Source organism: Megalopta genalis, chromosome 1 (assembly GCF_051020955.1).
Source record: "Megalopta genalis isolate 19385.01 chromosome 1, iyMegGena1_principal, whole genome shotgun sequence".
Taxonomy (NCBI): domain Eukaryota; kingdom Metazoa; phylum Arthropoda; class Insecta; order Hymenoptera; family Halictidae; genus Megalopta; species Megalopta genalis.
Window position 1 is genome coordinate 21,781,801 of NC_135013.1, and position 27,500 is coordinate 21,809,300.

The 27,500-nt window shown below is 42.7% G+C and overlaps 1 protein-coding gene across 3 annotated transcripts in view; it reads left to right on the top strand.

The window, feature by feature from the left end:
- Positions 1-27,500, top strand: part of LOC117221507 (discoidin domain-containing receptor 2) — a 251,007-nt gene that overhangs the window by 128,577 nt on the left and 94,930 nt on the right. Inside the window, exon 3 of one of the 3 annotated variants that reach the window (XM_076523249.1) lies at positions 14,782-14,834. The exons of the other annotated variants lie outside the window; for them this stretch is intronic. The gene's annotated coding sequence lies outside the window, so the exon portion shown is untranslated. The remainder of the gene's footprint in view (positions 1-14,781; positions 14,835-27,500) is intronic. 3 annotated transcript variants of the gene reach the window in all.

Below are 27,500 nucleotides of genomic sequence, written 5' to 3' on the forward strand. Positions count from 1 at the left end.
TTCGCAAAACAGCTTAACGAGCAATGACTCAATATTGCATTTTGAATACTCCCTTTTATTACGTGCTGCTTACTCTACCTTATAATAAATATTGATATCGACACAAAATGAAAACGAACAAATCGCCATCTCTAGTATTAATTCTGTAAATAATGCAAAATATTAGGTTTACCGGAAAGTTCTGTCCGATAGTGTCACTTCCAGTTTCATTCGATATGCACATGTTGATTTGATACATATATGACTATCTCTCTTTATCATTGCATTTACACACGTGTACTCTCCTAAATGAACTGAAACAAAGATGTCTTATGTCATTATTATTATAGTCGACGTATTAACCCTTTCGCGTAGAATAACGAGTAAGTCTCATAACGAAGATTTCATATGTAATTTACAACATATGAATGTTATTCATTTCTATTAAATCGAAGCATTTGATTTTTCTATATCACAATGTAAGGACGGAAATAAATATTTAAGATGCATTAGGTCTACCGGAAAGTTCTGACCGATAGTGTCGCTTCAAGTTTCAATCCATATGCACACGTTGATTTGAGACATGTATGACTATCTCTCTTTATCATTGCATTTACGCACGTGTACTCTCCTAAATGAACTGAAACAAAGATGTCTTATGTCATTATTATTATAGTCGACGTATTAACCCTTTCGCGTAGAATAACGAGTAAGTCTCATAACGAAGATTTCATATGTAATTTACAACATATGAATGTTATTCATTTCTATTAAATCGAAGCATTTGATTTTTCTATATCACAATGTAAGGACGGAAATAAATATTTAAGATGCATTAGGTCTACCGGAAAGTTCTGACCGATAGTGTCGCTTCAAGTTTCAATCCATATGCACACGTTGATTTGAGACATGTATGACTATCTCTCTTTATCATTGCATTTACGCACGTGTACTCTCCTAAATAAACTGAAACAAAGATGTCTCATGTCATTATTAAGCGAGACGCGATCGTGAAAACATGGCTACCGATGATAATGCCAGACCACATGCTGCTTTGGCGACTTGTCGGAAAATCGCAGAGCTAGGCTGGGAAATTCTGTCGCATCCACCATACTCCCCAGACCTAGCACCCTCCGATTATCACTTGTTTCTCCCTTTGCAAAACTTTTTACAGGAAAAAAATTCAAAACTGAAGCTGATGTCAAGCAAGCACTAGTTGAGTTCTTCGCCTCTAAAGATAAATCATTTTTTAAAAATGGCATTTACAAGTTGCTATCGCGCTGGCAAGAAGTCATAAGTAACGATGGAAAGTATATTCTACAATAAATACTATTAAATGTATGAAAATTGTGTTACATTTCAAATTCAAAAACGGAGAGAACTTTTCGGTGGACCTAATAGATCGTAATGCATGATTTAACCTTTTAGGCACGACGCGCCACTATAGTGGCTTTCGCGGATGTTCATCTCTCTGAACGACGCGCCACTATAGTAGTTTACTCTAGTAGCTCACTCGATCATCGTTTGAATCAAATAATCGTCTTCATATGCATTGTTTCACACTTCTTTTGTCTTCACATCGATTTACAATATACAGACTTATCTTAACAATATAACTGTATCTTAACAATATACAAACAGAATATACAGACACTCTGTACAGTACATATCTGCCGTCCAGAGAAATAGCCTCGCGCAGAATTCAGCCGTACCTAAAAGGTTAAATTTGAAACGATCAGTCAGATGTAACTATAATTCCCGTTAATGACTGAAAAAAATGTGGTATTCAAACGTATGAGGCGACAGAATTAAGAAACCGCCGGGCTTAATTACAGAAGAAACGCACTCTCTTAGGCGACAATGAGAAGTTTCTCACGCGGTCGAATCTGAATGCATGACTCATTAAGAACCTCTCTTGAGCAACCGCCGAAGTAAGATAGTTCGGCAACAAGAACGAGCCGCGCAGCGGCTCGATTAGTTTCTTGTCTACGTGACCTCATCGGGTAACACGAAAGGAACGTCTCAATCGTGAACAACTCATTTATTTACCGAAATTAAGTTCTATTAGCCGGTCCGCTGGCCAAAAACGGCTGGCCCCAGATTGAAACCTCCTCCTTGTTGGTAAAGGTAATTCGGAGCCCGCCTGAAATTCTACGTTCCTGACGGAACGACCGGGCCGGTATTCAATGTTACTCAACGCTCCGAAAAAGAAGATCGCTTCGGTGGCGTGGCGGGGCGTCTTTAACGCCAACACGTCCGACGCTTAACGTTAATTAGCGGCCTAATGAACGCGGTGGAAATAAAACCGGAGCCATTTCGAGAGGTGAGAGCGTTAGAACCGGAAACCGGTGCTCTCGAGTGTATTCTCGCCTTCCACGGGTGACAGTCGGGCCCGAGGAAAGGCCGTAGAAAGAAGGGGACAGTTGTTTCACCGCGTTGGACCGGCACCGTGTTCGGGACACTCCTTTTTGCTAATAGCATGCACGCGACCATCCGGACCACACGTGCGCAATAATGGGTAACGCGTGGGTGTGTGTGCGAGTGTGTGTGTGTGTGTGTCGGTGCCGGCAGAGCCAGCCGGTCGGCCGACCGTATAGCCATGGGCTCTCTGCTATCCAACTTTCCGTCGTTCCATCTGCTCCTTGTTACCCGTGGTTATTAATTAGCTGCGCCCGATGCATCTTCCGACAGGCGACACAGCGTTACGCGACACGGTGTCGCTACGACAAGATATTCATCTATCGTGACTCCGCTTCAACTTCCGATAGAGATGGATACTCCCCGGCTGGCACTGTCACGGACACTCTGGGAAGCCACTAATCGACTTTTGAACAAGATTACCCTTTCATTAAAACGTAAAATAGGTCTATTGTAATTCTAGTGCTAACACGTATTTTTCTATGAAATTTCCAGAATGATGTTCGAAGAACCGCGTAGGTCGAAGGTAGAGTAATGTCTTTCTAATCGACGCTCAGGTTCTCCACAAAAATGGACAATTTAGGAAGAGGAGATACGATTATTCGATCCTTGCGGTTCATTTTTATAATTACGAATTGTCAACAAGTATAAAAACGAGCTGCAAGACTCGAATAATCGTATCTGCACGTCCCAAATTGTCCATTTTTGTGGACAATCTGAGCGTCAATTAGAGAGACATTACTGTAGTCCCGTTCTAAGCTCGTCCATCCTCAGCAATTACCATCGCTTTCAAAGAATGATTTTATATTTTATATTATATCATGATTTATATTATATCATATCATTTTATATCTCATTTTATTTCACCGTTTAATTTAATAGCGAGTCACAAGTTAAGTTGGAAGAATGGAGGACGCGTGAGAGTTGAAAATTTGGAAAAATTAGTGTCAATATTTATTTATATTTATATTTATATTATATTATTATATTATATTATTATATTATATTATTATATTATATTATTATATTATATTATTTATATTATTTATATTATATTTATATTTATTTATTAATGTCAATAAGTGTCAATTTTGTCATACGTATCTATCATTCTAGGACACAGGATAGTAAAAAAGAACTAACTCGATAAATTCTATTATACGAATTGCATCGTTCTTTATAAACTAAAGCAGCACACGGATGCGCTAGTTAAAGTAAAAAGAAAAAAAATGAATCGCGTCCAGCAGCAACATCAGGTACTTTCTGGCCCACCCGATAGGTAATCAGCCCCGTGGCCACGGAAAAGGTTCGCAGGCACCAGAGTGCAATTAACTGCAGCGCCCACGGTATCGTAAACGTTTGTTTCTCGCGCGATCTTGCCGCCACGAGATAAAACGCGTGGATGGTCACCGGGGGGTTTAGGTCCGAGGGCGATTGTTGTTATTAGGCGAGCCCCGTCAAAGGGTGCGCCCTCCCTCGCAGAATCTGTTTGTCGTACGGCTGTGATTGTAACCGCGCACCTAGCATCGGGATTGCCGGCGTAATGGAGCCGGTTCCCCGAATGCTTTTCCGTTTACGCAGTTAGAGAGGGGCTGCTGGCGCAGGAATCCGCTAAGTCTTAACGAACCGGGGAATCTTTCGGTAATGCCTCGCCGTGTCCGGAATACTTCTGTGGTAGTATCTCAACTATTACGGCCGCGGCAGACAATCCCCGTTGTTACGGCGGGCACAGTCGCAGAGAGGCAGGGAAAAACTTTTCACGGCGAGAGTCCTGCGCGCCGGCGAAACCGACGCGACGCAAAGCGACGAGACGGCTTCCGCCGCGCGATCCACCCCCCTCCGGACAAAGTTCCCCGGGATATCCAACTTTCCCGGATACCCAAAACCAACAACTTCTTTGGCCGATCATAAACCGCGAAATCTGGAACGCAACGACGAGGCAGCGGTCCGTAGTGAAACTGCCGAGCAAAATGGCACCAAGACTCGAGGAAAGTTATGGGGGGCTTAACCGGCGCGGATCGATCATCCCGTCAAAGCGTGTCCGGTTCTCTGGGTATGGTCCACGTCTTTCGGGGCCAGCTCGCTTCGCCTCCGTCCCAGCCACTCTCCTCCGGCATCCTACCGCCGGCTGCTGCTGCCCCCGTCAAGTCTCCTGCCGAAGGCAGAGCCCGGCTTTCCCGCAGAAATGTAAATACCGGTCGGCCAATCAGCCTGATTGGTCCCATTCGCTCGAATGCTCGTCATTCACCGGCGCATACATATAGCGCGCCGTAAGGCACGATGCCGGTGGCTGTTATATGCTCATGGATCGGCCCATTGTTCGCCGAACGTACGTCCGCGCTCTTGTGCGAGCACGCGCGCGCGCGCGCGCTCGGTCCTTGTACGTGTGACTCGATGTTGCGAGCCCCGGTTACATTGGCAACGGCCGATTCGCGTATCGCTTTTGATACCGTCGAACGAATTTGCGGATAGCAAAATGACGCCGCGCGCGCGCGCGTGCAACCGCCGCAACTGGAAAGACGCCTTTTGTCGAGCCCGGCCCGGTCCTCTTGGTGTTCGGCACTTGTGCCTCCCATCGACCGACGACGCTTTTCACATCGATCCCGCAATAGCATGTCTTTCCGCGATTTCGGCTCCACGGTAATGCGAAAGCCCTTCCATCGGCAACTATTATCTCAAGGATTTCCGATGCGACTTTCGGCCGTGCTTCAACGTGGCTTCGGCTTTCGGTTGTGCTTCAACGTGCATCGTTGCGTGGAGAAGAGATATAGTGGATGTATTTCGTCGAACTTTCGCCATTCACAGAATTTGAAGTTGTTGCTTTTGAGGATTTCACGTTTTTCGAAGGATGTGTTTCGGTGAGAAAAGTAATAATATTTAGTATTATATAGTTTAGTATTATATAGTTTAGTATTATATAAAAGTAATATTATTTAGTAGTAAAATATATATTTTTAACATGGGTTAATTTTAACGTTTCCACTTTCTTGGTGTTTCTCGTGTGCATAGGAACATCTTGGGATACAGAAAGCTTTATCGCTTTCGTATAAACATGGCAAGGTTTTGCCAATACTTCTTAATTAAAACGGAGAATGATTATAAATAGGATACGATTGGACAGCGGATTTTATACACTTGCAACAAAAATGAATAAGTGTCATATAACGGAAGGTTCAAAAGAATTTCATATTAACATAATAAAATATAGAATCGCGTGAATAATATATATTATATTATATTATATTTTATTATTATTATTATTTTTAAGTGTATTCATTTCAGCGTGGTCGCATTAACTGTGATGTCATTAGCGACCGCATGTCTTACAATTAACTATACCATAATCAATACGTGACTTACATTTTGGAAAATAATTAACATTCACGTTCAAGGATATATTAATCTTTTATCTTCCGTAAAAGAAATACAGTAAATTCTGCCCAATTTTTCTTCAGCTTGTAAACAAAAATGAACAATTTGGGAACAGGAAATACGATTATTCGAGCCTCATTTTTATAATTGCCGATTATCAACAATTATAAAACCGAGATGCAAAAATCGAATAATCTTCTCTCCAAAATTGCCCATTTTTGTTTACAAGCTTAAGGAAAATTACGGAGAATTTACTGTATTTCCAACCGTAAAACCAACACAGATATTTGCAGTTTTTTAATCGGATAAAAATCGGATAAAAACCCCACGAAGCCCGGGAAGTCTAAACCGCCAAGGTCCCCGAGGGTTAAATATAAAAAAATGTAGCGCTTGAAATTTCCAAAGTGGTGTTGGAGCCGGCGAGAGAAGATGGCAACAGAGAAATCGATTTGCGTAGAGAGGTGCGGGCAGAGAGGAACTAGGGTTTTCTGCGTACTCAGGAAGTTCGCTAAGCCAGTTCGTGTACGCGGCTACGTCCGTTCAATTTGTACGGTCGTTAGACGGTATGGACGAGGATCGTTCGGGTACGTGGAAACGCGCCGACGCGACGATTCCTCGTGCTGATCCCCCGTGACGGGAATCGTTGCGTGCCGCTGGCTCATTGTTATGGCAATGAGCGTTCCCGCCGGTATCTTACAATTTTAGAGCGCGCCCTGCAAATTGTCTTCCTAATCGCAACGCGCGTTTCATTCGCTCGATTACCTGGAAACGTTATTTACGAAATCGTCCGGGCATCATCGCGTGGAAATTTAAGTGCGCGGCTCCCGTCGACGCGGCCGCGTTCCCTCTCGGTTGGATAATAGAATCGAATCGAATCGAATCGAATCGAATCGGAGTTCGCCCGCAATTACGCGGAAGGAGAGTTTTCCGGGAACCGAGTCGCGACATCGGGAAAAACCGGGAGATCAGGAGCCGCGGCGACATCGTCGTCCATTCTGAGAGATAACGCATTCTTTCGCGAGCTTGTTTACAAGAAAGTCCAAATCCGGAGATTCAGGGGAGAGGAAAGAAACGGGCGAGCACAGCCCCACTCGAGAAGATGAAGCGCCGTGTCCTCTTTTCTTAAGTAGCCGAGCGCGTCGTCCCTTTTCTTCCTGCTCCGGTCGGCCACCCCCCGTCAGCCCTTGCCTGCCCTTTCTTGCCAGCGTGTGTACGACAAGGAGAACAGCCGAGAGAAACGGCCGCCGACAAGAACGTCTCGCAGACCGTGCGCCAGTTTCTAATCTGGTTTAACTTGTTTACCGGTCCTCGATAAAGGAGCAACGCGATTCGCGAGTGGCTTTCGCGTCGGCCGCCTCAAATCTGACTCGAAATTTATTATCCCCGGTAAATATAACCGGTGGGAGAACCAACGAAAGCTCGGCGAAAGGGTAAGCCCGGAGAGAGGCGGCGGCGGAAACCACAACATTCGTGCCGGCATTCGAAACCGTGGCTCCGCCGCGCAGCTCCGTTTTTCGAAGACTCCGTGGAAGTCTCGCGGCCGAGCCAGCTGGTGTTTTTACGACTTCGCACGGCACCGGTTATAAACCCGGCGTTGTCCTAACACCGTTCTCCGGCGCGGCGTTATGGTGGCCGTTTCGAAAAATTTCGGAGATATCCCGCCCCGTATATTCCCTGTCAGGCTATTGAACTTTTAGTAAGAGCCGAGATTTTACGCTCCCGTGTACTTTCCCCGGTGAATTATCAGTTTATTGGCTTTCCGCTGCCACGTGTTCGGCAATGCGCTGTTGAGCCGGCTTTACGGAACTTGCAACCACCGTGCTCGCCCGCCGATATTTCCTGCCGAAATTCGAATGCTCGTCAGATTTTAATTGCACGCCCTCCGTCTCCGTAAATGTTTCGCTACAATTGTTTTATCCAGGATCGGGGGAAAGTTGCTTCTGTTGCAAAGTAACTCGGTAAATCCTGTTGAACTTGTTACGCACTATGGCAACGTGAAATTTTATATCTGCACTACGGATTTTTGGAGGTATAGAGGGTGTTCCAAAAATGTCTCGCAATCCGAAAGTAGGGGATTCCTGAGACCGTTTGAAGCAACTTTTTCCTTAGCGAAAATGAAATCCGCGGCTTCGTTTACGAGTTACTAACGAAAAACAGTGACCAATCAGAGGCGAGATTATTTGACGGGAGACGGCCGAGCCAACGAGCGGAACTGGGCTCCGTGTACTCGTTGGCTGAGCCGCCGCGCGCCAGCAGAGCTCGCCTCTTATTGGTCAGTGTTTTTCGTTAATAACTCGTAAACGAAGCCTCGGAGAACATTTTCGCAAAGGAAAAAGTTGCTTCAAATGATCTCAGGAACCCTCCATTTCCGGATTGCGAGACATTTTCGGGACACCCTGTATACTAAGATTGAACCGGATCCCTTTCGCATTGTTGAGATTTCAGTCAGGCTCGAAGAAGTACCTGCATCAAACTGCATAAAGGCCAACGATAGGGAATCCATTATATTGGGATGTCCGAAATTATAATGTCCGAATAATTTGGCCATACGTATCACCATTGCAAATGGGACATTTCCCTAGAATTCCATTGAAAAGTGCAATTTAAGAAAAGGGCATTGAGAAGTAATATTCAAAGAGTAGAATATGAAGCATAATAACAAGATGTGAATAAATAATCGCAAGGAACAAGAGCTAAAATAGTTGATCCATGGTTCGGACGAGTTCGTTGAATTCCTTAAGCCAATAATAGTTTGACTATACTTATCGCATTGGCAAATGGAATCTTAAAGGCATAACTTATTCTAACAAAGACTTCTACGAACGCTTTCCTAAAATTCTATTAAAAAGTGCACCGAAGCATCAAATTTTCTACTGTACTTCCTGGTAAATATATTATTTTTGAAAATCCATAATCAGAAGAAGGATATCAGAATGTATAAAATCCAGGAGAGTATGAAGCTTGCTGAGAAGATATAAATGAATAATGGCAAGAGCGAGATCTGAAATATTGGGTTGTCCGAAAAGTTCATGCTGATTTTGAAGGAAAATTGAAGCGCCAGAGATTTAAATTTTACCATACATTTATTATATTTTATATGTATATGTAGGTTTCATTCTTTTCTACAACCTTTATCCATCTTTCGAGCAACTCAAAAATTCCGTCCTGTCAGAATCTCTCAGGTTTCTCAGCGAAAAACTTTTCTACGTGATTTTTTATCTTGACCAAAGAGTTGAAGCTTTCTACCATTAAGGGAATTTTGTAACGATCGAAATAGGTGGAAATCAGAGGGCGCAAGGTCTGGTGAATACGATGGATGGGATAGAACATCTCGAACGAGCTCCGACAACTTTTCTCGAGTTATCAAAGACACCCGAGGCCGCGCACTTTGTTTTCTTTCATATTCGAAGGCGTATAAAACTGACAAAAATGAACGTATCGTAACCAAATCTTTTTCCAAATATGCCCGAAAGTACCGTCTTTCACGATACGTATGCATGTCGTTTGATTTCAATCGTTCCGATATATTCTGACCTGTCCTTACGCCACCTATCAAAAATCGGCACGAACTTTCCGAACAACCTAATATAATATAATTGAATAACATAAGAATATTAAATTCTAACTGGACCGCAGATTTTGTGCACTTACGCATAAACGAGAAAGTGGCTGTGACTTCTCGCAGCAAACATGCAGAATTTTCGTAAAGATCTTCGTTCCGCTAACGCGCGGTACTCGCGGAATGTTCGTAAAAGCAGAACTCGCGAGATTCCAGTCACAGTGAAAATTCTCTGCATGGGAGAGCAACTTTGAATGGGACTCGAGGAAAAGCCAGACTGCTAACAAAATAGTGTTCGGCCCTGCACACCGCGAGGTTAATCTTATGAAATCGCGAGTGGTGTAGAGGACACACTTTGATGTGTGTACGAGTTCCTTGACTCGCAGCATCACGCATCCGCGGTCACGTGGACCGCGACGACACGAAGTAGACGACGACGACGACGACGCCGGCGGTTTTAGCATCGCAGGATCCGCTTTAACGAGGTTGCTCGAGGGGGTTCATTGAGACGGCGGCTGGTTTGGTAACCATGTGACTTACCATCCCCCACCCACCACCCCCGTGCCCGCGCCGAGTTCATTTTCTTTTGCGTTTTATTATTCGCCTCTCTTACTCGCTTCTGTCGGCCGGTCGTTCTCTCGTCGCGTTGCCGTTACCACCGTCTAACCTTTATTTTCTTCTTCCCCGAATTCTCGGCATTATTCAACGGGCGCACGTCTCTCATTGAGGATGCACGCACGTACCGACTACCTGCTACGGCGACGAAGGTGAAGACGACGACGAAGACGAAGACGACGAGCAGGACGACGTCCTGGAGTCGCTCGAAATCCGCGATAAAAACGTCTCGCCTTGTGCAGCCGGTTCTACGCACGGGGAGAGAGACCGGGGGCTCCCTCGGAACGGTTCGAATTTCTGCATCGCAATGAGCACCGGGAATCGGTCGTTCCTTCCTTCTTTTTTCCTCTATCTAACCAACGTCGACGTTGTCATTACGTTTTTCTGCCGTCGAACGTGGTTTCGTGAGGCGACGTGATGCGGGCCATGTCAACGACGCTGTTACCATCCGCGGAATTTAATATGCGCCGCTAACAACCTCCGTCGTGCGCAGCTTCCTCTTAATTCGGCGGTAACTACTGCCTTATTCGTCTACTTAGCCTCGATTTTGTTCATTGTCTTCTTCTTCTTATCCCGCGTTTGATCGGTCTTCTCGCTATTCAGCCGTCTCGCAAGCCGCGACGTTAACCTGTTAACCGGGAAATTAAGTTTTGATCGACGCGTTTCGCGATGGCGATTCTTTTCTTCGCAATGAGTAGTTACGTTATCACGCGTTAAAGAATTACGTTGAATCGTACTTAAATATAATGATTAATATAATATTATATTATATTAATATATTATGTTATATAATATTTATTTTTATTATTATAATATTATATAACTTGGGCCAAATAAACAATGCTTAACTTTAGGTGGGCCTATATATATTTATAAAACTGACAAGAATTAACGTATCGTAACCAAATTTTTTTCCAAATATGTCTGAAAGTACTGTCTTTCACGATATATATATTTATAATATATTATTATAATATTTATTTATATATATTATAATAATAATATAATATAATATTATATAATATTATATTATTATATTATATTATATTATATTATATTATATAATAATCTTTAATAAGTAATAATAATAAAAATAATATAATAATGATCTTTAATAAAGTAAATGTAGCAAGTTATAGGATTTATATATTATTACTTGTTACACACAGTTTTCTTTAGTATATTCTGAATTATATTACATATTAAAAATGTTATGGTGGCGTTTAAAACTATACTGTGCAAATTCGAAGTACAGTAAATTTTCCCCAATTTTCCTTCAGCTTGTAAACAAAAAGTGAACAATTTTAGAAGAGGAGATACGATTATTCGTACCTTGCAGCTCGTTTTTGTAACTGTTGACAATCGGCAACTATAAAAATCCTCTTCCCAGATTTGAATTTGAGTGTCAATTAGAGGGAGAATTTACTGTATTACCATATAGTCACGCTAGGTAAGAGCAATGTAAAACGTAACGCGCTCCACATATTACTTCTAAAAATTGTCTTTCTGGCATGACGAAATTGTATTTCGTTATGCCGGAGCTTTTATTTGAACGTTCTTGAAATTATAGTCTCATTCATAGAAGATGATTGAATCAATATTTCAATCCAAGTAAATATACATTATAATATAAATGGTAAAAGCTTTAAATCAGGGGTGTCAAACTCGCGGCCCAGTCAATATATCCAACTTAAAGTAAAAATAAAATAGAAATGTGAATTAGAAATGTTGAAAGTAGTCTCGGCCAATAAAATTTCTCCCGAAATAGGAAAGACAGTATCAGAGAAGAGACGTCAAGTATCAGGACGTAAACAATAATTTAATTTTATATATGTTTCTTACAATGTACTAGTCAAAATAAAAATATTTGTTTCTATGAACATTGATTCTTTTTTTGCGGCCCACCTAAAGTTAAGCATTGTTTATTTGGCCCAAGTTAGCTTTTGAGTTCGACACCCTTGGTCTAAATGAATTCAGTGTTGCCATTCTTATAAAGTCAGATTACTCAACTTTAATAGCTCGGTTAAGTTTTACTCTCGAACGACTCAGGAAAACGTAAGCATTGGGATAATGGAACAGTTCCTCGATCATCGCATCGCTAGGCGAAATCTTCTCAGATTTATATAATAAACAGTGTTCTATACATACTCCTTTCAAATGCGAAACTGTGCTCGGATTATAGCAAGAATTTCCGTATCGGGAAACGATAAACGAGTGAGTTTTCATTCGTTGAAACGCACGAGATCGAAACAATTAATCCGAACGAATCTATGATATATCGTCTGATTACTAGAGCAACTGGTGCTCGATTAGCGGAACTAAATTCCCGAAATTCTATCGACGTAAAATACGCTTGCGGTGTCGCGGTCCGCAGCGTGATTAAAGCTAACGTTACATAAGCGTTATTATAAATTTTATAGACACGGTCCTCGGTAACGTAACGCGATACACTCATCGACGCTAAATTCCGATTACACGGCCGGCGTTACTAATTGCACGTATCACATTATAAACTTTAATCGCTTTAATTACTTATCGTATGTAATTAAGCGTTTATTGCTGTTACTCCTCGCGCCGGCCGTTCGATGATTCTGGTTCAGTGATGCGCCGAACCCTCTCCACCCACGCGCTCCACCCAGAATCCCTCACCCTCCTTTCGGCTGTTCGCGTCGGTCCGGCCACTAATGAAAGTTTGAATCGCAATTTTACCAAATTAAAGCCAGACTAATAGTCAACGTTATTTCGAGGCGCAGGCCATCGCTATTTTAATTATTATTGTGCCGCGATACGTCCTGTGATCCAATCTAAACGTTCATTAGCCAATCCGTGTAACGAACGTTCCGCCCGTCTACACCCACCCTTTTAGTTAAGTTACATACAATGATCACGTCCGGACCTGCGTTTTAATGTCTTTCAATCTTACTGTTTCGTCGCGATTAAAATGCTCGTTTCCAAATTTGAATTTCAAGCTTGTAACGACGTTTACTAGCCTGCGGATTTTATGCGAGAAACGCGTTGCGGAAATACGAAACAATAGGAATATCAGAAGAATTGAGAATTACCGATGCATTACTTTCAACTTGCTTAAAGTATTACAAATGAAAAACGGTTTCGGAAGTGACTTTTGTTTCTTACGACAGGTGCAGGTAATTTTTATTTCGCATAAAGATCCACGGTCCGGTCGTTACTTTCCTGTTCAGAATCGGATACCAAGTAATTTTATGAAAATAATCGTAGCAATAAATTGACCTTTTTCGCATTGATGCAATAACAATTATTATTGTGAGAACATAAACTGCGTCCATAAATCGCAATGTCTCGACTTTCGTTGGTTCGGCTCGAGGTGTAAAAAATTTATTTCCGTGTGTTGTAAAATGATAATATTAATAATAAATAAATAATATAATAATATTATAATAAATAAATAATATTATAATATTATAATAAATATTATAAGAAATAAATAATATTATAATATTATAATAAATATTATAAGAAATAAATAATATTAATTAATAAATTTCTTAATATTATAAGAAAGGTATACATATATCTTAATGCGCGACAATTGCCACCGAATGTCAAACACGAATGCGAAAGCGTTCGAAAATTCGTTTCGGTTCCGAAATAAAGTCACGCGCGAATTTATTTGCCGCTTCGTACGCTTAACGATTGAGACGCACCGAACGCTTGTACGCGACCCATCTCATTCCTCACCGCTCCCTGACCCTCCTCCACGGTGTGGCAGAGTGTAATGAGCCCCAGAGGGCCTTCGTCCTTTTCTCATTAAAGCGTCAGAAGACATCTTATTGTGCGCGTCGCATTATCGTCATTATCGTCGGGTGCATCGCGACCTTGCGACTCACTAACTATGCAACATGAACCACCGCTTGGAACTATTTTATCACTCGCATTAATCATTGACTGCGAGAAGAAAGAGAGATCTGACGACGATTGCTATCTAGGCATTACAATTTATCTTTTTTATCGATTCGCTTAGCTGCACCGAAGGTGCATCCACTTTTTTTTTGATAGATCATGGATTTAAAAAACGTCAATCCTTTTGAACCTCGAACATTTGTAAATTTTAACGTTGGATACTCAGATCTGAAGTATGTCATGACCAGATTGTGGATTTTATTCGCGTTTATTATAAAAATAAGTGATTATAATTTTCGAGAGCAGACAGTGTAAAAGCATTACTATGATTATTAGAGAAAGTGGAAATTTCCTTAATGTTTCTTAGTTCATGCAACAGATGCAGACAATTTTTTAAATTGCACGAACATTCGCAGTCCAGTTATAATTTATTATATTTATTATATAATTATAAATAATATATAATTATTATATTATATATTATTATTATACTTATATAATTATAATAATAATTAATATTATATATTATATATGATACATTATATTATATTATATAATTCAACAAATATGCCGATGAAAGCAGGAACGGTGTAAGTCATAAAAGTTAATTTGTGGACTCTTGCGTAATCCACTTACAAGCTCTAACTTAAAATAATAAAAAAAAGTCAAATAAAATATCCAATATGATATAATAATATTAAATCAACATATAAAAAAATTGACTTTTCACAACTTTTGCTTCAAACGGCTTAAATATTAATCACATTCCTTCATCTCGTTTCTACCGTAAATCACTCATTAGATTTCTTAAATCCAAGATTCGCTAAAAAAGCAAATGTTAGCAATGTTTCGCCTCGATGAACATTTGTCTAAACTCGACAAAACTTACGCCTGCATGTTATTTATCGTGCATCACGTGAAATGTTCGACGCTAATTGCAGATTTTCCTTGCGTTACAGGTGAGCAGACCGAACAATTTCGCGGAACCGGTCGCAACGCAGTCGTCGAAACAGTAAGTCCGCCAATTAGCAGAATCCCGTTAAAATCAGTACGCCGGTGATTTTTCTGCAACGTTCCTTGCCACATTTTCAAACCGCGAGCACCGGAGGAGGTAGTCTGGGGGACCGCGCGGGTACACACGCAGACCCTGGGATCAAATAAAACACCGCGTAACGCATTTACCTTGGGAACAAAGCCGCGGTAATTTCGAAATGAAGTCTGCTTTGAGTTCTCGTCTTTGTTCGTTGCATTTCGCTCGGCTCACTTCTTTTTTTCTTTTCTTTTTTTTTTTGTATATCGCTCCCTTTGGTCGTGTGTACGAATCGCAGCGTGTTTGATCGTCGGGGAAAGGATTCTAGTAGAAAACTGCTCCGGTCTCTCTCCTCGGCGAGTTCGGACTCCCGGGACAGGAGATCCCTCTTTTCCTACGCAGTAAACTGTTTTCTTAGGCATTCGGAGCTCTTCAAAAATTCCTAAATATTTACTCGAGCGAAGGACCCCCAGACGGACGACACTTAAACGGTATTCCACGGGCAGGATACACGAAGACGGGCTTAAGCTCACTGAAGGACAGATTAGAGCCACTCGTGCACATTCTCTTCCTCTCTTTTTCTCTCCTTCCCCTCCTCTTTCTCTTTCTCTCTCGCGTCTCTGACCCTCTCCGGAGTTTCGTCTCCATTCGGCGGCTCTCTTTTTCTCAAATTTCCGCTTCTACGACTTCACGTGCACGCGGTATTTGCACTAAGGGAAGGAAGATAGTTCTTTGAATCGCGCGCACGCGTCCCCGACGTCGGCCGATTTTACATCGGGAAACGATAGACCGCGGCAAATCGCCCGTGAAGATTGGAAATGCCTCCTACCACCGGGAAAAACCGTCGCAAACAGCCCCGAGCAATTAGGACGTTATTATTTTTATTATCATCGCGAGGTTTCTTTCTTTCGAATCGTCCTCGCTTTCACCTTGTCCTCCTTCGCGGGGAACGATTATCGTGAATCCGTTCCTCTGTCGGGGTCAGACCAATTATTATTTGCTCGGCGACCTTCTTGTTCCGGATCACGAAACTGATGCATAGGATATTTCGTGCGCCGCGTTGCCCGTTCCTCGGCAACGGAAAATTGTACGGTAATTACCGGCTCGCCTTATCTCCGCCCGTGAATATTCCGGACCGGGAACTGGCCGTGATGGAAGAATTCGCAGAAACACCCTCATCGATCCGCGGAAATGGGTCAAATGTGCTCGCGTTTCCATGTATTTGACCATGACTCAGCGAGCATTCCACCTTACATTCTTATGCATATTTATGAGCAATTAATCTCTCCGTGTGTCGCAGGAAAAATTAATGGGAGCGGTAACACCGTGTTCCGTTGTTGCTCTCTCAACGTTTACAATGTCGTAGATCCGATATTCGCGATCAAGTTCCATGATTATAAATAACATCATTGAGTGATTACTCTTTTACTAGGTCTTATGAACTTTAATATTAACTTAACAAAAATATTAACTTTATATTAACTTAATATTAACTTAATATTAACTTAATATTAACTAAACAAAATTGATGCTTAAATGTAGGGAATCGGCTCTCAAAATCATCGATGTAGCCTAATCTGAGTTAACATCTCGTTTTGAACGAGTGCGTCAATCGGATTCTCGTTATTCTTATTGCGATTGTTGTTTTCTTAAGCATTTCTATTGTGCAACAGGGTCACACACATATAGCCGGTCCAATAATCAATATAAAGTAAATATTATTATATAATTGAGCCGTTTATTTTGAAAGCGGCATAAGTCACTTTACCGTAATGAAAAGTGGTGATTTTTTAATGTTTATACGAAATTATTTATACTGAGAAAAATATCAGTATCCTGAGATAACAAATACAAGTAAATCTTCTCGATAGTTAGCATACATATTTTTAAACGTGTTCAAACGACGTAAAAACAAACTGACTTATGCCACTTTCAAAATAAACGGCTCAATTGATTCTATCATTTTCAAACTATTCGTGCCTCTCGCGTAAAAATTTCGTTCATTTTCGTACGCGTTTAAAGTATAACATTATAAACGAAACAGGATTGGTCAAATGAGTGTCAACGACAAAAATGGACAAGATCTTCGAAGGAATATTTTGTGGACATGTCAATATATGATGTTTCACGTATCAATTTAGCATATTTTTTACTAATTTTGAACGAACAGTATCACGTACGCTTATGTATTTTGAACTCGTAGCACTTTTCTTAGTTCTTCGTTGAAAAAAAAGAGAACTAACAAATTGATTATTTGTCCATCCGCCACGTTCATTTCTCAGCGTTGCATTAACTTAACAACAAAAGCGAAATTCATTCTGTTAGACCACGTTGAACTTTACGTATATTCCACTTTATTGTTTTAAAATTATTTACGAGCAATAAGCACATAAAAACGTGCAGAGCAATGAGTAAAAGAATTCCAGTTCGCATAAGTTGTTTAACCCTAGAAAGATAACCATATGACAACGTACGTAAAAGATAACCATACACTTCAGAGGCGCATGCTTTTCTAAGGCGTCAATTTTATACTAACAATGGATATTTATTTAAGTTAATCTAGTCATTTTAAAGGTTTGGCATTATTGTCAAAATAAAATGCATTTATATTATATTTTTTTATATTTTAAGTAATTTTAAACTTAAATCACTAGACCTCTATGAAAAATTAACAAAAATCAACAGTCTTCGCAGGCGCCTCTGCGACGTAGGTTATCTTTCTCGGGTTAAAATAAAAAAAAGTATTCAACTGCATCTAAAAGTAATCTATTTAGTACTCGCCAGGAACTCGCAAATGGTTTAGTGAAATTTGGCGCGCTTAAAATAACTGAAAAATTTGTAACTTGTAAAGCGTTCCCGAGGATATTGCCAGCGCCGAGAATATTCGCCGTTCCGTGCGTAAAACGTCCATGTTTTCGCCGTGGAAGTACCCTTCGGCCGAAGGATGGGCCGATAAACGACGGCAAGCATCCTCCCAGCACCCAGGATTCGACTCTTCAGTTTCAGCCGGCGTTTCTTTCCTTTTTTCAGCCGGTTTCAGGCCACGCGCCGATGCAAAAGCATTCCCTTGTTCGAAGTTCCCGCGTCTCCACCCACCGATTCCTTCGTCGGATCCGCGATTTCCGTCTGAGAGCTTCGAAAAGTTTCGTCGGCGGTCGGAATACCGGACTGCATTAAACATGAATAAACGATTTATGAGGGCGGAACGGCTGCGGGGCGGATGAGGAAGCTCCCTAACAAAACGAGGTCCTCCAGATAGCATCGTGCTCTTTTTTCGATCCTCCTTTCAGGATTACGCGCACGCGATCCTGATCTCTCTTTCTCTCTCTCTCTCTCTCTCTCTCTCTCTCTCTCTCTCTCTTTCTCATACCCTCGATCTATCTCGGGGCCCGTCGTTGTTTTCTTCGATAATTAATCGCCGTCGCGGAACACATGTACCATCCAGCTCGAGAGCCATTTTCTTTGACATCGCGGCGAGTAATAACTCTCGGATAATCGATGAGCGCTTGTCGATACATCACGATCGTGCAAATAACGAATTATATCCGCGCTCGTTTGATCCTTTGGCAGAACCGATCTCCGTGTTCCCAGGCGAAGCTTTTGTTTCGAATCAGCTAATGGAAAGCTCTGCTTTACCGAATCGTGAAAAATAAATGTGGAAAGTTATTGGATTGCAAGCATCACGGAGATTCTGAATTTCAGAGAAACGATGAGCACATGGAATTTTGCGAAGTGTACTTCGATGTAGCAATGCCCATCGATCTACTGCTTTCTCAATTAGGAAAATAAAATCTTTGATGAATAATCTGTGTCCGATATAAAATTTGTGCAGTAAACAGTTTGTGTTTATTATGCAGTCAGAAACCGTTTCATTATATTATCTTCATGAGTTTTCATGTTTTATGATTTCATGTTTTATATTTTATCTTCATGTTTTACCTCTCATAAGGTAGTTACCATGTATTTAATCTAAATCTCAAGAAAGCTGTATTTAAAATAATTGCTACATCACACTTTTTCGTCTTCAGTAATTCATACAATAGGTCATTTATTCGATTTTAAACATTTTTCTTATCTCAGGTTACATTTTCAGAGTTCGCTCGTTCTTTTTATGTCGTTTTTTCGTAAGATATCAAGAAAAATAGTGCAGCAAAATGTAGTAAAGCTTGTCACCGCGGTAATAGATACCTCCATAAAATCCACGATAAAATAAGACTGTCGAAGTTAAAGTTAAATGAATACGGCAATGGTCATCAAGGATTCAATACAAAAACAGTTCAACAAGAAGAGCGTTTTCATAGGAAATAAAAAGTGGTCCGAATGAAGTTAACGAAGCAAATGTAACATCGAGCAGACAATGTAGCAGTCAGCACAGTTTCTGAATTCTGGCGTCGGGGATCCCGAGAGTTCGTTCGTCTTCCAGGCGGATCGCAAGTTTTCGGGATTTTCGCCGGAGAATACCGACGTAGCGTTATCGATGGGAAAACAGATAACGAGCGTATAATTCCTCTTTACGACGTCTCTATCACTAGCCGGGACTTAACGCGGCACCGTTCCCGCGAGTTCGGAAAGTTTGCTTTCCCGCGGTTCGCCGCGAGCTAATTTGCGAGCGTCAGCTGCGTATTTCGGCGACTATTCTGAGTTCCTCGTGGCACGGCCGGGGATTAAAAACGCACACCGTGAAACAATATTTCCGTTTCGCGCGGCTCGTGTTCGGGATTTTTTATGAGCCTGGCGACCACACCGAAAAAATTCGCAACCGTAGACCAGCAGACTGCGACTTGACTCATTGCGAAACGAACGGATATATTAACTCTGAAATAGTTGCACAAAGGATTTTCGGTGTATATTCGTCCATCATCGTTTTCAACTTTTACTTGATCGACTGCGAATTTTTCGTTTTAACTACTTGCTCCTGTAATACTGCTACTATTAATAATAATAGTAATAAGTGTCTAAAATAATAATAATAATAATCTAAATAATAATCTAAAAATAATAATAATAGTAATAAGCCGTCTAAAATAATAATATAAAAAAAAAAAATAATAATAATAATAATCTAAATAATAATCTAAAGTAATAATAATAGTAATAAGCCGTCTAAAATAACTGGCAAATGGTTTACTTTATGAAAAAAGCGTCAAATGTATTTATATTATATTTTTTACATAGAATGCATTAACGCAAGGACAAATTTTTTTACTCAACTTTTCACCAATTGTTAACAACTATAAAAACGAACCGCGAGACTCGAATAATCGAATTTCCTCTTCCAAAATTGCTGGAAATTAGCAAATAATTTATTGCACCCGTTGAAGATAACCCAGTTAATGTAAAAAGATTATCCTTCACCCGTTTCACAGAAATAATTGCATAGAACGTCTTCTAATTATTTTACTCTTTAATTTCACCTTGCACATGTATTTTATTCAAAACTTTTTATCTGAAACAATAAAAAGAAAAAGATTACAACACAATCGGAGAAAAATAGAACAGAATATAATTGAATTTGTTATGAGTAGACCGTGGGTTTTATACATTTACAGCAAAAATGCATAAGCAAAACACAGAACAGTGAAGACAGAAGAGGAATTAAAAAAACATTGCAGCATTACTTTCACTGTATTAACATCATTAAAAGATGAAATACATTTCTATCTAATTTTCCAGATCCGCGGTCTAATTATGAGAATTAATAAGAATTGGCAGCAGCTTTATGTCGCTTTGGTCGCAAAGTATCTTTGTGTCGGCGAATGTAGAGCATTTCTCTGGTTCCGCGTTTTATGAAATTATGATGCTAATTTGCAGGAAGGTTCCCGTGATTCTAGTCGGAATCGCGGCGACGGCGCCGCTCGTTGCGCGGAGCAAAAGTTCGACATCAGTCGCGCGGCGTGTAATTAAATTATCACATTCGCGACATCCGCAATAACGAGCGCTCGTAAACGCCAAGGATCCGTTGGTGGAATCGCGCGCGTCTATCTGCGACACGGCCGGCCGCGTGTTTCGCGGTGAAAAACAAAAGAACGCCGCCGGCCGTTAATTCTTCTTCGCGGTGATCTTTTATAGCGCCGTAATCGTCCTGCAGGGAAGACGAACGCGTACCCACAACCGGGCTATACATATTCACACGCGACGACGACTTTTTTTCCGCGCGACGCGGCGGCTTGGCGCGGCGCGGCGCGGAGCAGCGAAAACACGCGAGGTTCGAAGCGGTCCGAGGAGTTTCGCGGCCGTTAGCCGACGTTAATTGCTCGGCGGATTTAATTAGCCGGTAAAAGAGCAATCGCCTCTCTCTCTCTCTCTCACTCTCTCTCTCTCCGGAGTCGTTGATTAATTGAGCAAAGAACGGGAAGCTGTTAATCGATAATTAATTTGCGTCAAAAGCTAATGCGCCGCCAGTCTGCCCCGAGGGATACGGTTGAAATAAAACGGCGCGTTCTGTCCCCGGTTAGAGTATCACTTCGACGCCGCCTTGTCAGCAATACGCATTGTTCTCGATATCCGTTCCCAATGGACTGTCGAGGCTCCATCCAATTCCTGGAGCCCCTCTCCATCTCGGCCCCCGAGCCGTTGCTGCCTCGACGAGCTGCAGCCTCTCTCTCCTCGGCCAATCGAGCCTCTCGTTAATGCACCGTCTCTGGAGCGACCGTCGCTGAAATCTGCATGGGAAGACAGTCGAGGGAACTGCTTCCGAGCGGATCCGCTGCTCATATTTCGCGCGCGAAGGATAATTAGAAGAGAGAGAGAGAGAGAGAGAGAGAGAGAGAGGGAACGGGATGCCTCAATTGCCAACGGGAAAAAGGAACAGGAACGCACTTTTTGCTTTCTCCATTTCACCTGTGCTCGTTTTTACCCTCCGCAATTCAGACGTATCTTTGTTCATGCGTGTTCAAGTTTGCAATGCTACAAGTGACGTTGCTTCTACGAGCAGAATATTTGTGCACATTTTTCTCACTGTCGTAGGAAAAATTTAGACACAGAGTTAAATACAGTAAATGAGTAAAGAGACAATAAGAAAAGAATTAAGTAAATTATTTTTAACGAACCGCCATGTGTCTACAAATATTTGCCCGAAAGTTAAACTTTACTCGGGGACAACAACGTTCATTAGGAATCCCTCAGTTAACAATTGTAGATCGTTAAATGTTGACTAATACTTCTGATGAGATTTACATATTATGCCAGTTTGCATTATGGGCCCTCTGTCCATAAATGTCCTCAATTCTACAGGATGTACCACTCGGAGCCTTAAATAAACAAATTTTATTTCTCTATCTCGACTTATTTTTGCATGTAAAATCACCTCCTTGCCGGTTGTACCACAATTTTCCGAACACCCTGTATACAGGGTGTCCCGAAAATGTCTCGCAATCCGGAAATGAGAGGTTCCTGAGGTCATTTAAAGCAACTTTTTCCTTTGCGAAAATGTTCTCCGAGGCTTCGTTTACGAGTTATCAACGAAAAACATTGACCAATAAGAGGGGAGCTCGGCTGGCGCGCGGCGGTTCAGCCAACGAGTGCACGGATTGGTCACTGTTTTTCGTTAATAACTCGTAAACGAAGCCGCGGATTGCATTTTCGCTAAGGAAAAGGTTGCTTCGAATGACCTCAGGAATCCCCTGCTTTCGGATTGCAAGACATTTTTGGGACACCCTGTATATAAGATATCGAGTAAAATAGGCAAGTAGAATAGACCACCACAGTCAGACAGCCTCTTCAATCCTAGCAAAAACTCTAATTCAAGAGTACAAAGTTGCGTAGCGACAAATTTCAGTTTCAGCTGAACGCGTTTCTTGTAACGTTGATTACAGCAACGCTGCACTCTGAAACTTCATCCTATTCGTTTGAGAATAACGGTATTAGCTTTCCTCTCCTTAATTAGCCGTTAATTTCGAGCCATCTCGATTCAGGAAATGTAACCCCAACAATTTCCAGAGCCGCGAATTAAATATAACTCGGGGTCCGATCGACGGAGGACGCTCCCGCGGCAAATAGCTTTTTCAAATTCCCGTTTCGATGTTGTTCCTTAATTCAATTACGGACAGCGGAACGTGCACGACATAAACAATGCTCGAAATTTACGGCCGAACCACAGAACGCAGATATCAATCCTCTCGAGCTGCCTCAGCGCCAATCAACGAGTCCTCTCCTCCTGCCTCGTTCGGCGAGGAACTACCGCGAGCAATCTGCATGAAAGGTAGAGGAGCAGAAGTGCACTCGAGAAACATCGACACGCATTCACCGTTCGGTTACTTTCTGTTTGTCTACCGTGAAAAGCGGCTGGAGATCAAATACACCGGATTCGAGAGAAATGGGAAAACATAATAAAAGATAGATAGATAGGAAGACAGACAGAGAGAGAGGGAGGGAAAGAGAAGTAGCGAGAGAGAGGAGAAATAGAGAGAGAGAGAGAGAGAGAGAAATAGAGAGAAAGGGAAATAGGGAGAGAGATAAAGAGAGAGAGAGAAATATATTGAAAGAGAAATAGAGAAAGAGAAATAGCGAAAGAGAGAGAGAAATATATATAGAGAGAAATATATATAGAGAGAGAAATATATAGAGAGAGAAATATATAGAGAGAGAAATATGTAGAGAGAGAAATATGTAGAGACAGAAATATATAGAGAGAGAAATATATATATATATATATATATATATATATATATATATATATATATATATATATATAGACAGAAATAGAGAAAGAGAGAGAAATATATATATATATATATATATATATATAGAGAGAGAGAGAAATAGAGAAAGAGAGAAAAATACCGAGAGAAGGAGAGAGAGAGAAGGAGAAATAACAAGGGAGAGAAAGAGGGAAATAGCGAGAGAGAGAGAGAGAGAGAGGGAGGGAAGGAGACAAGTTAAGAGACACGCGAAATCATTGACTGCTCGATAAAATCAGACCGAAAAAGGAGGACCTTCGACGAGGGACTTTAAGACGAGACGCGGAGACAGAAATGAGGGGGTCGGAGGCAAAGAATAATAAAAAGTAGACGAAGGGGTAAGGGGCGGCGCGGCGTTTCACTTGTTCCGAACATAAACTGGAACGGCAGACGTGTCGGTATGAAAATTTCAATCGGCCCGGCTAAAGTGTCGGCGTAGCGACTGTCGAGGAGGAGGAAGGCGGCGACGTTGAAACTGGAGGTAGTCGGAGGTGGGTTGGAGGTGGCTGGAGGTGGCTGGTGGTGGAGAAATTCAGGTGGCAGCGGAGGGAACGGCTGAACGGGAAGGGTAAAGTGGCTCTGGACCGTGCATAGGTGTGCGCTGGTCTCTCTGCATCCTCCTCCGACCCGTTACCGGCTCGGCTGACGCCGTTTCACAGTCTCTCCCCCCTCCCCCCCTCTGGTGGCATTCTCTTCTTCTATCGTGCTAGGCCCTAGCCCCCGGCGAACTGCATAATTCATGGCCCTGCTACACAACGACCGCCTCCCCAGCGGACCCTCTTCTAGAGGGCCGACGCGACGCCAGCCAGCCAGCCAACCCTTCTCCTGCCGGCACCGCCACCTTCTCTACCTTCAACCTTCCTCCACCTGGCGAGCCAGGGTTAACCTTGGTCGGCTGCGTTATTGTAACGTCACCGCGTGCGACTCGCCGTCGCGCTGGAGGCTGCTAACTAGCCAGAAAAGAGAGAGAAAGAGCGAGCGAGAGAGAGAGAGAGAAAGGGAGAGAAGGGACAGAGGGCACCCCGGATAAAGTTGGCCCCGCGCGCGTTCTACGTGCATCCTAATGCGCAGAATGTGGGCGAATATTTCGGCTGAGTTATGAACGACACACACCCCCCGCCGAGATAGCGGCGACCTAACGAGAAAAGCACGCCGAGGCCGCTTTGACCGCTCTCGATCGTCCTCGAATACCTACCGTGACAGGGATCAAGAGACCAGGGTAATGGATTTTTACGAGTATCACGAGGAACACGGCTCTCCTACACGAAGAAGGGATGCCTTTACATGGCCCGTGGCGACGCGCGTACCTGTCACTTTTTATTCGGCATTGTACTCTTCCGATGGTATTTTAGGCTGGCTGAAGACCAGTCCTGGGCACCGTGGGACCTCGATAGGTGCACCCAACGATCGAACCAGTTCAGTGACACTCTTATCAAGCTTACGTATCCGAGATTTTTTTAACTAATTGTTCGTTTGTTATGTAATTCGTATACAATTTTGTATTGAGAAGTTGGTACGAGTGATGAGAGGATGCGCGTCGAAGCAACGTATACAACTATCGAGCATTGCGATGTGAGAAAGAGTTATTAAAAAACGTTGTACAATAGCAAAGATCCTGAGCCAAGCGCGAAAGATTATTTGTTTAATTCTGCTTGTTGTGCCTGCGATAAATACCAAAGATTCAACACTAACGTTATGATTTTTAACTTTATCTGACGATTTTCGTGAGATATGTTACTATTGTTGGTAACACTTTGGATATTACCGTTTTTATTAGGTGTAAATATGAATTCTTCCCTCTCAAGATTTTTAACCTCTTGCTGAACCATTATCATCGCAGTTGCAATAATTAGAACTTTTGTAATAATGTCTTAAAAGAAAATTTATATTTATTGCGTACCTACATTTACCTGAATCCTTAAATATTGATGGCAAGAGAACAGAATACCATTCCAACTTGAAAGAGCACAATAAAATTCATACTTAACGGGTTATTACTAGAAGCCCCCATCACAGGTAAAAATTGAGTTACTATTTAACTATACAAACGATATCGAAAGTTTGATGCTCCTCAGAAGGAAAAACCTTTTTATTTGGTTTCTACTGGTGAACGATAAATGGGCCGTTTATTCTGAAAGAGGCATAAGTCACTTTGTTTTTAAGTCGATATATTTAAGCGTTTTAACACGTTTAAAAATATGGATGCTAACTTTCGAGAAGATTTACTTGTACTTGTTATCTCACGATACTGATATTTTTCTCGGTATAAATAATTTCGTACAAACATTAAAAAATCACCACTTTTCATCACGGTAAAGTGACTTATGTCACTTTCAAAAATAAACGGCTCGAATGCCCACGATCCAGTACTAATTGCTCGAAACTTGTCATGCTGCTTTCAACAATCGTAACAAGCCCCCGTAAAATCGTTCCCGCACTTTTCTATTTCATTAACAACGCAACGACCTACCGTGGCCGACAACCCCGAAGAACCGGTGTTCCGTCGCGAAAGTATCTCGTTACTTCGCAGCGAGTTTCGTTCGAGGATGATTACTCATGCTACTGCCGACTGACGAAACTTTCCAAATTTCCGTGACTCCGGCGTGATCCTCCGGCCAGAAAAGTACAAATTGCAGCACTTTATCAGCCGGAGCCGCGCGCGACTCCGAGTCTCTTACCGTCTCACGCGTCGCCGCTTATCAAAACTTCCGTCGCGCGATAATTTAGTGGGAGGAGCGGTTGCCGGAGGGGGGAGGGCAGGAGGAGAAAGGGGAGCGAAGGTACGAAAAAGGCGAGCCGGAGCGGATCTCGGAACGACCGTCCGTGGATTGTGTGGATCGTTCACGAAGAGGACAGGCAGGCTCGCGAGGTTGAATCTGATTTAGATAGCGGGCCGGTTGTCGCCGTTAAGTCCGCGTTCCCGGCGGCGAAATCGCGCTCAGGGTGCGAGAGAGGTGTTCGTTCGGTCTCCGCGACTGCGTGGCCGCCGATCGAAGACAAAGTGCTCACCCGGAGCTACGCTCGAAATTAATACGAGACCGGCTCGTCGAAGCGCCTCGGCGATGGACCGGACCGGGGCGCTCCGCCGCGCCGACTGGAACGAGACGCGGATACTTACGTCCCGAGGCTGAACCCGCGACTCGCTCGTTTCCCCTCGTCCCATCGCATCGGCAGGAGCAGCAGAAGCGTGTACCGGTTTTCGCGCTGAATAAATGCCGGAGATGCGCCGGCATCTTGGGCTGCCATCGGTTGCTCGCGAAGATAAACATCGGCGCCGGCAGCGTCGACCGCGCTAACAGTACACACGGTAGTCAAAGGGAGCCCTCGTAATTAGCCGTGCTCGCGGCTCTCCTCTTTTTCGCGCGCGTCGCGGACGCCGATGCCCACGAGAATGCTTGATCACCGCCATTTGTGAACTGTCCGGCAGCCGATCAAAGCGCGCTGCCGCTCGCGAAGGGGCAGAGAGAGAGAGAGAGAGAGAGAGAGAGAGAGAGGGAGAGATCTGGCTCGTCTCTCGGCCGATCACCGTACGCGGAAGAGCGTCCTCGCGATCGGCTCCTTTTTATAATCGCGGCGTTTACGGCGTCCACGCGTGTTCCGTCTTTCAACGGAATTCGGGCTGCATCCGCCTAACTTTCTCCGGGACGAATTATCTCTTCCTTCTACCCCTAAAAAACATTTATCGACGGGGAATCTTCGGCTCGACGAGACAAATCGACAGTCCTTCGACGAACGACGCGCAATCTACAAAAGGTCACGTTCGTTAGGTTTTCAATGTCGCAGAGCCATCGCCTTCTTCCTTGCAATTTCTACATTTATGATTTTCGAGCCATCTTCTTTCCGGCAATAAAGCCATTTCTGCACTATTGAATAACGCACTCCTTCATCGGCAGCATTTTTTATGACAGGGTCGCGAGCACGCACCGCTTCGGCCGCCCGTCCAGGGTTTCTTGATAACCTGCGGCACTGC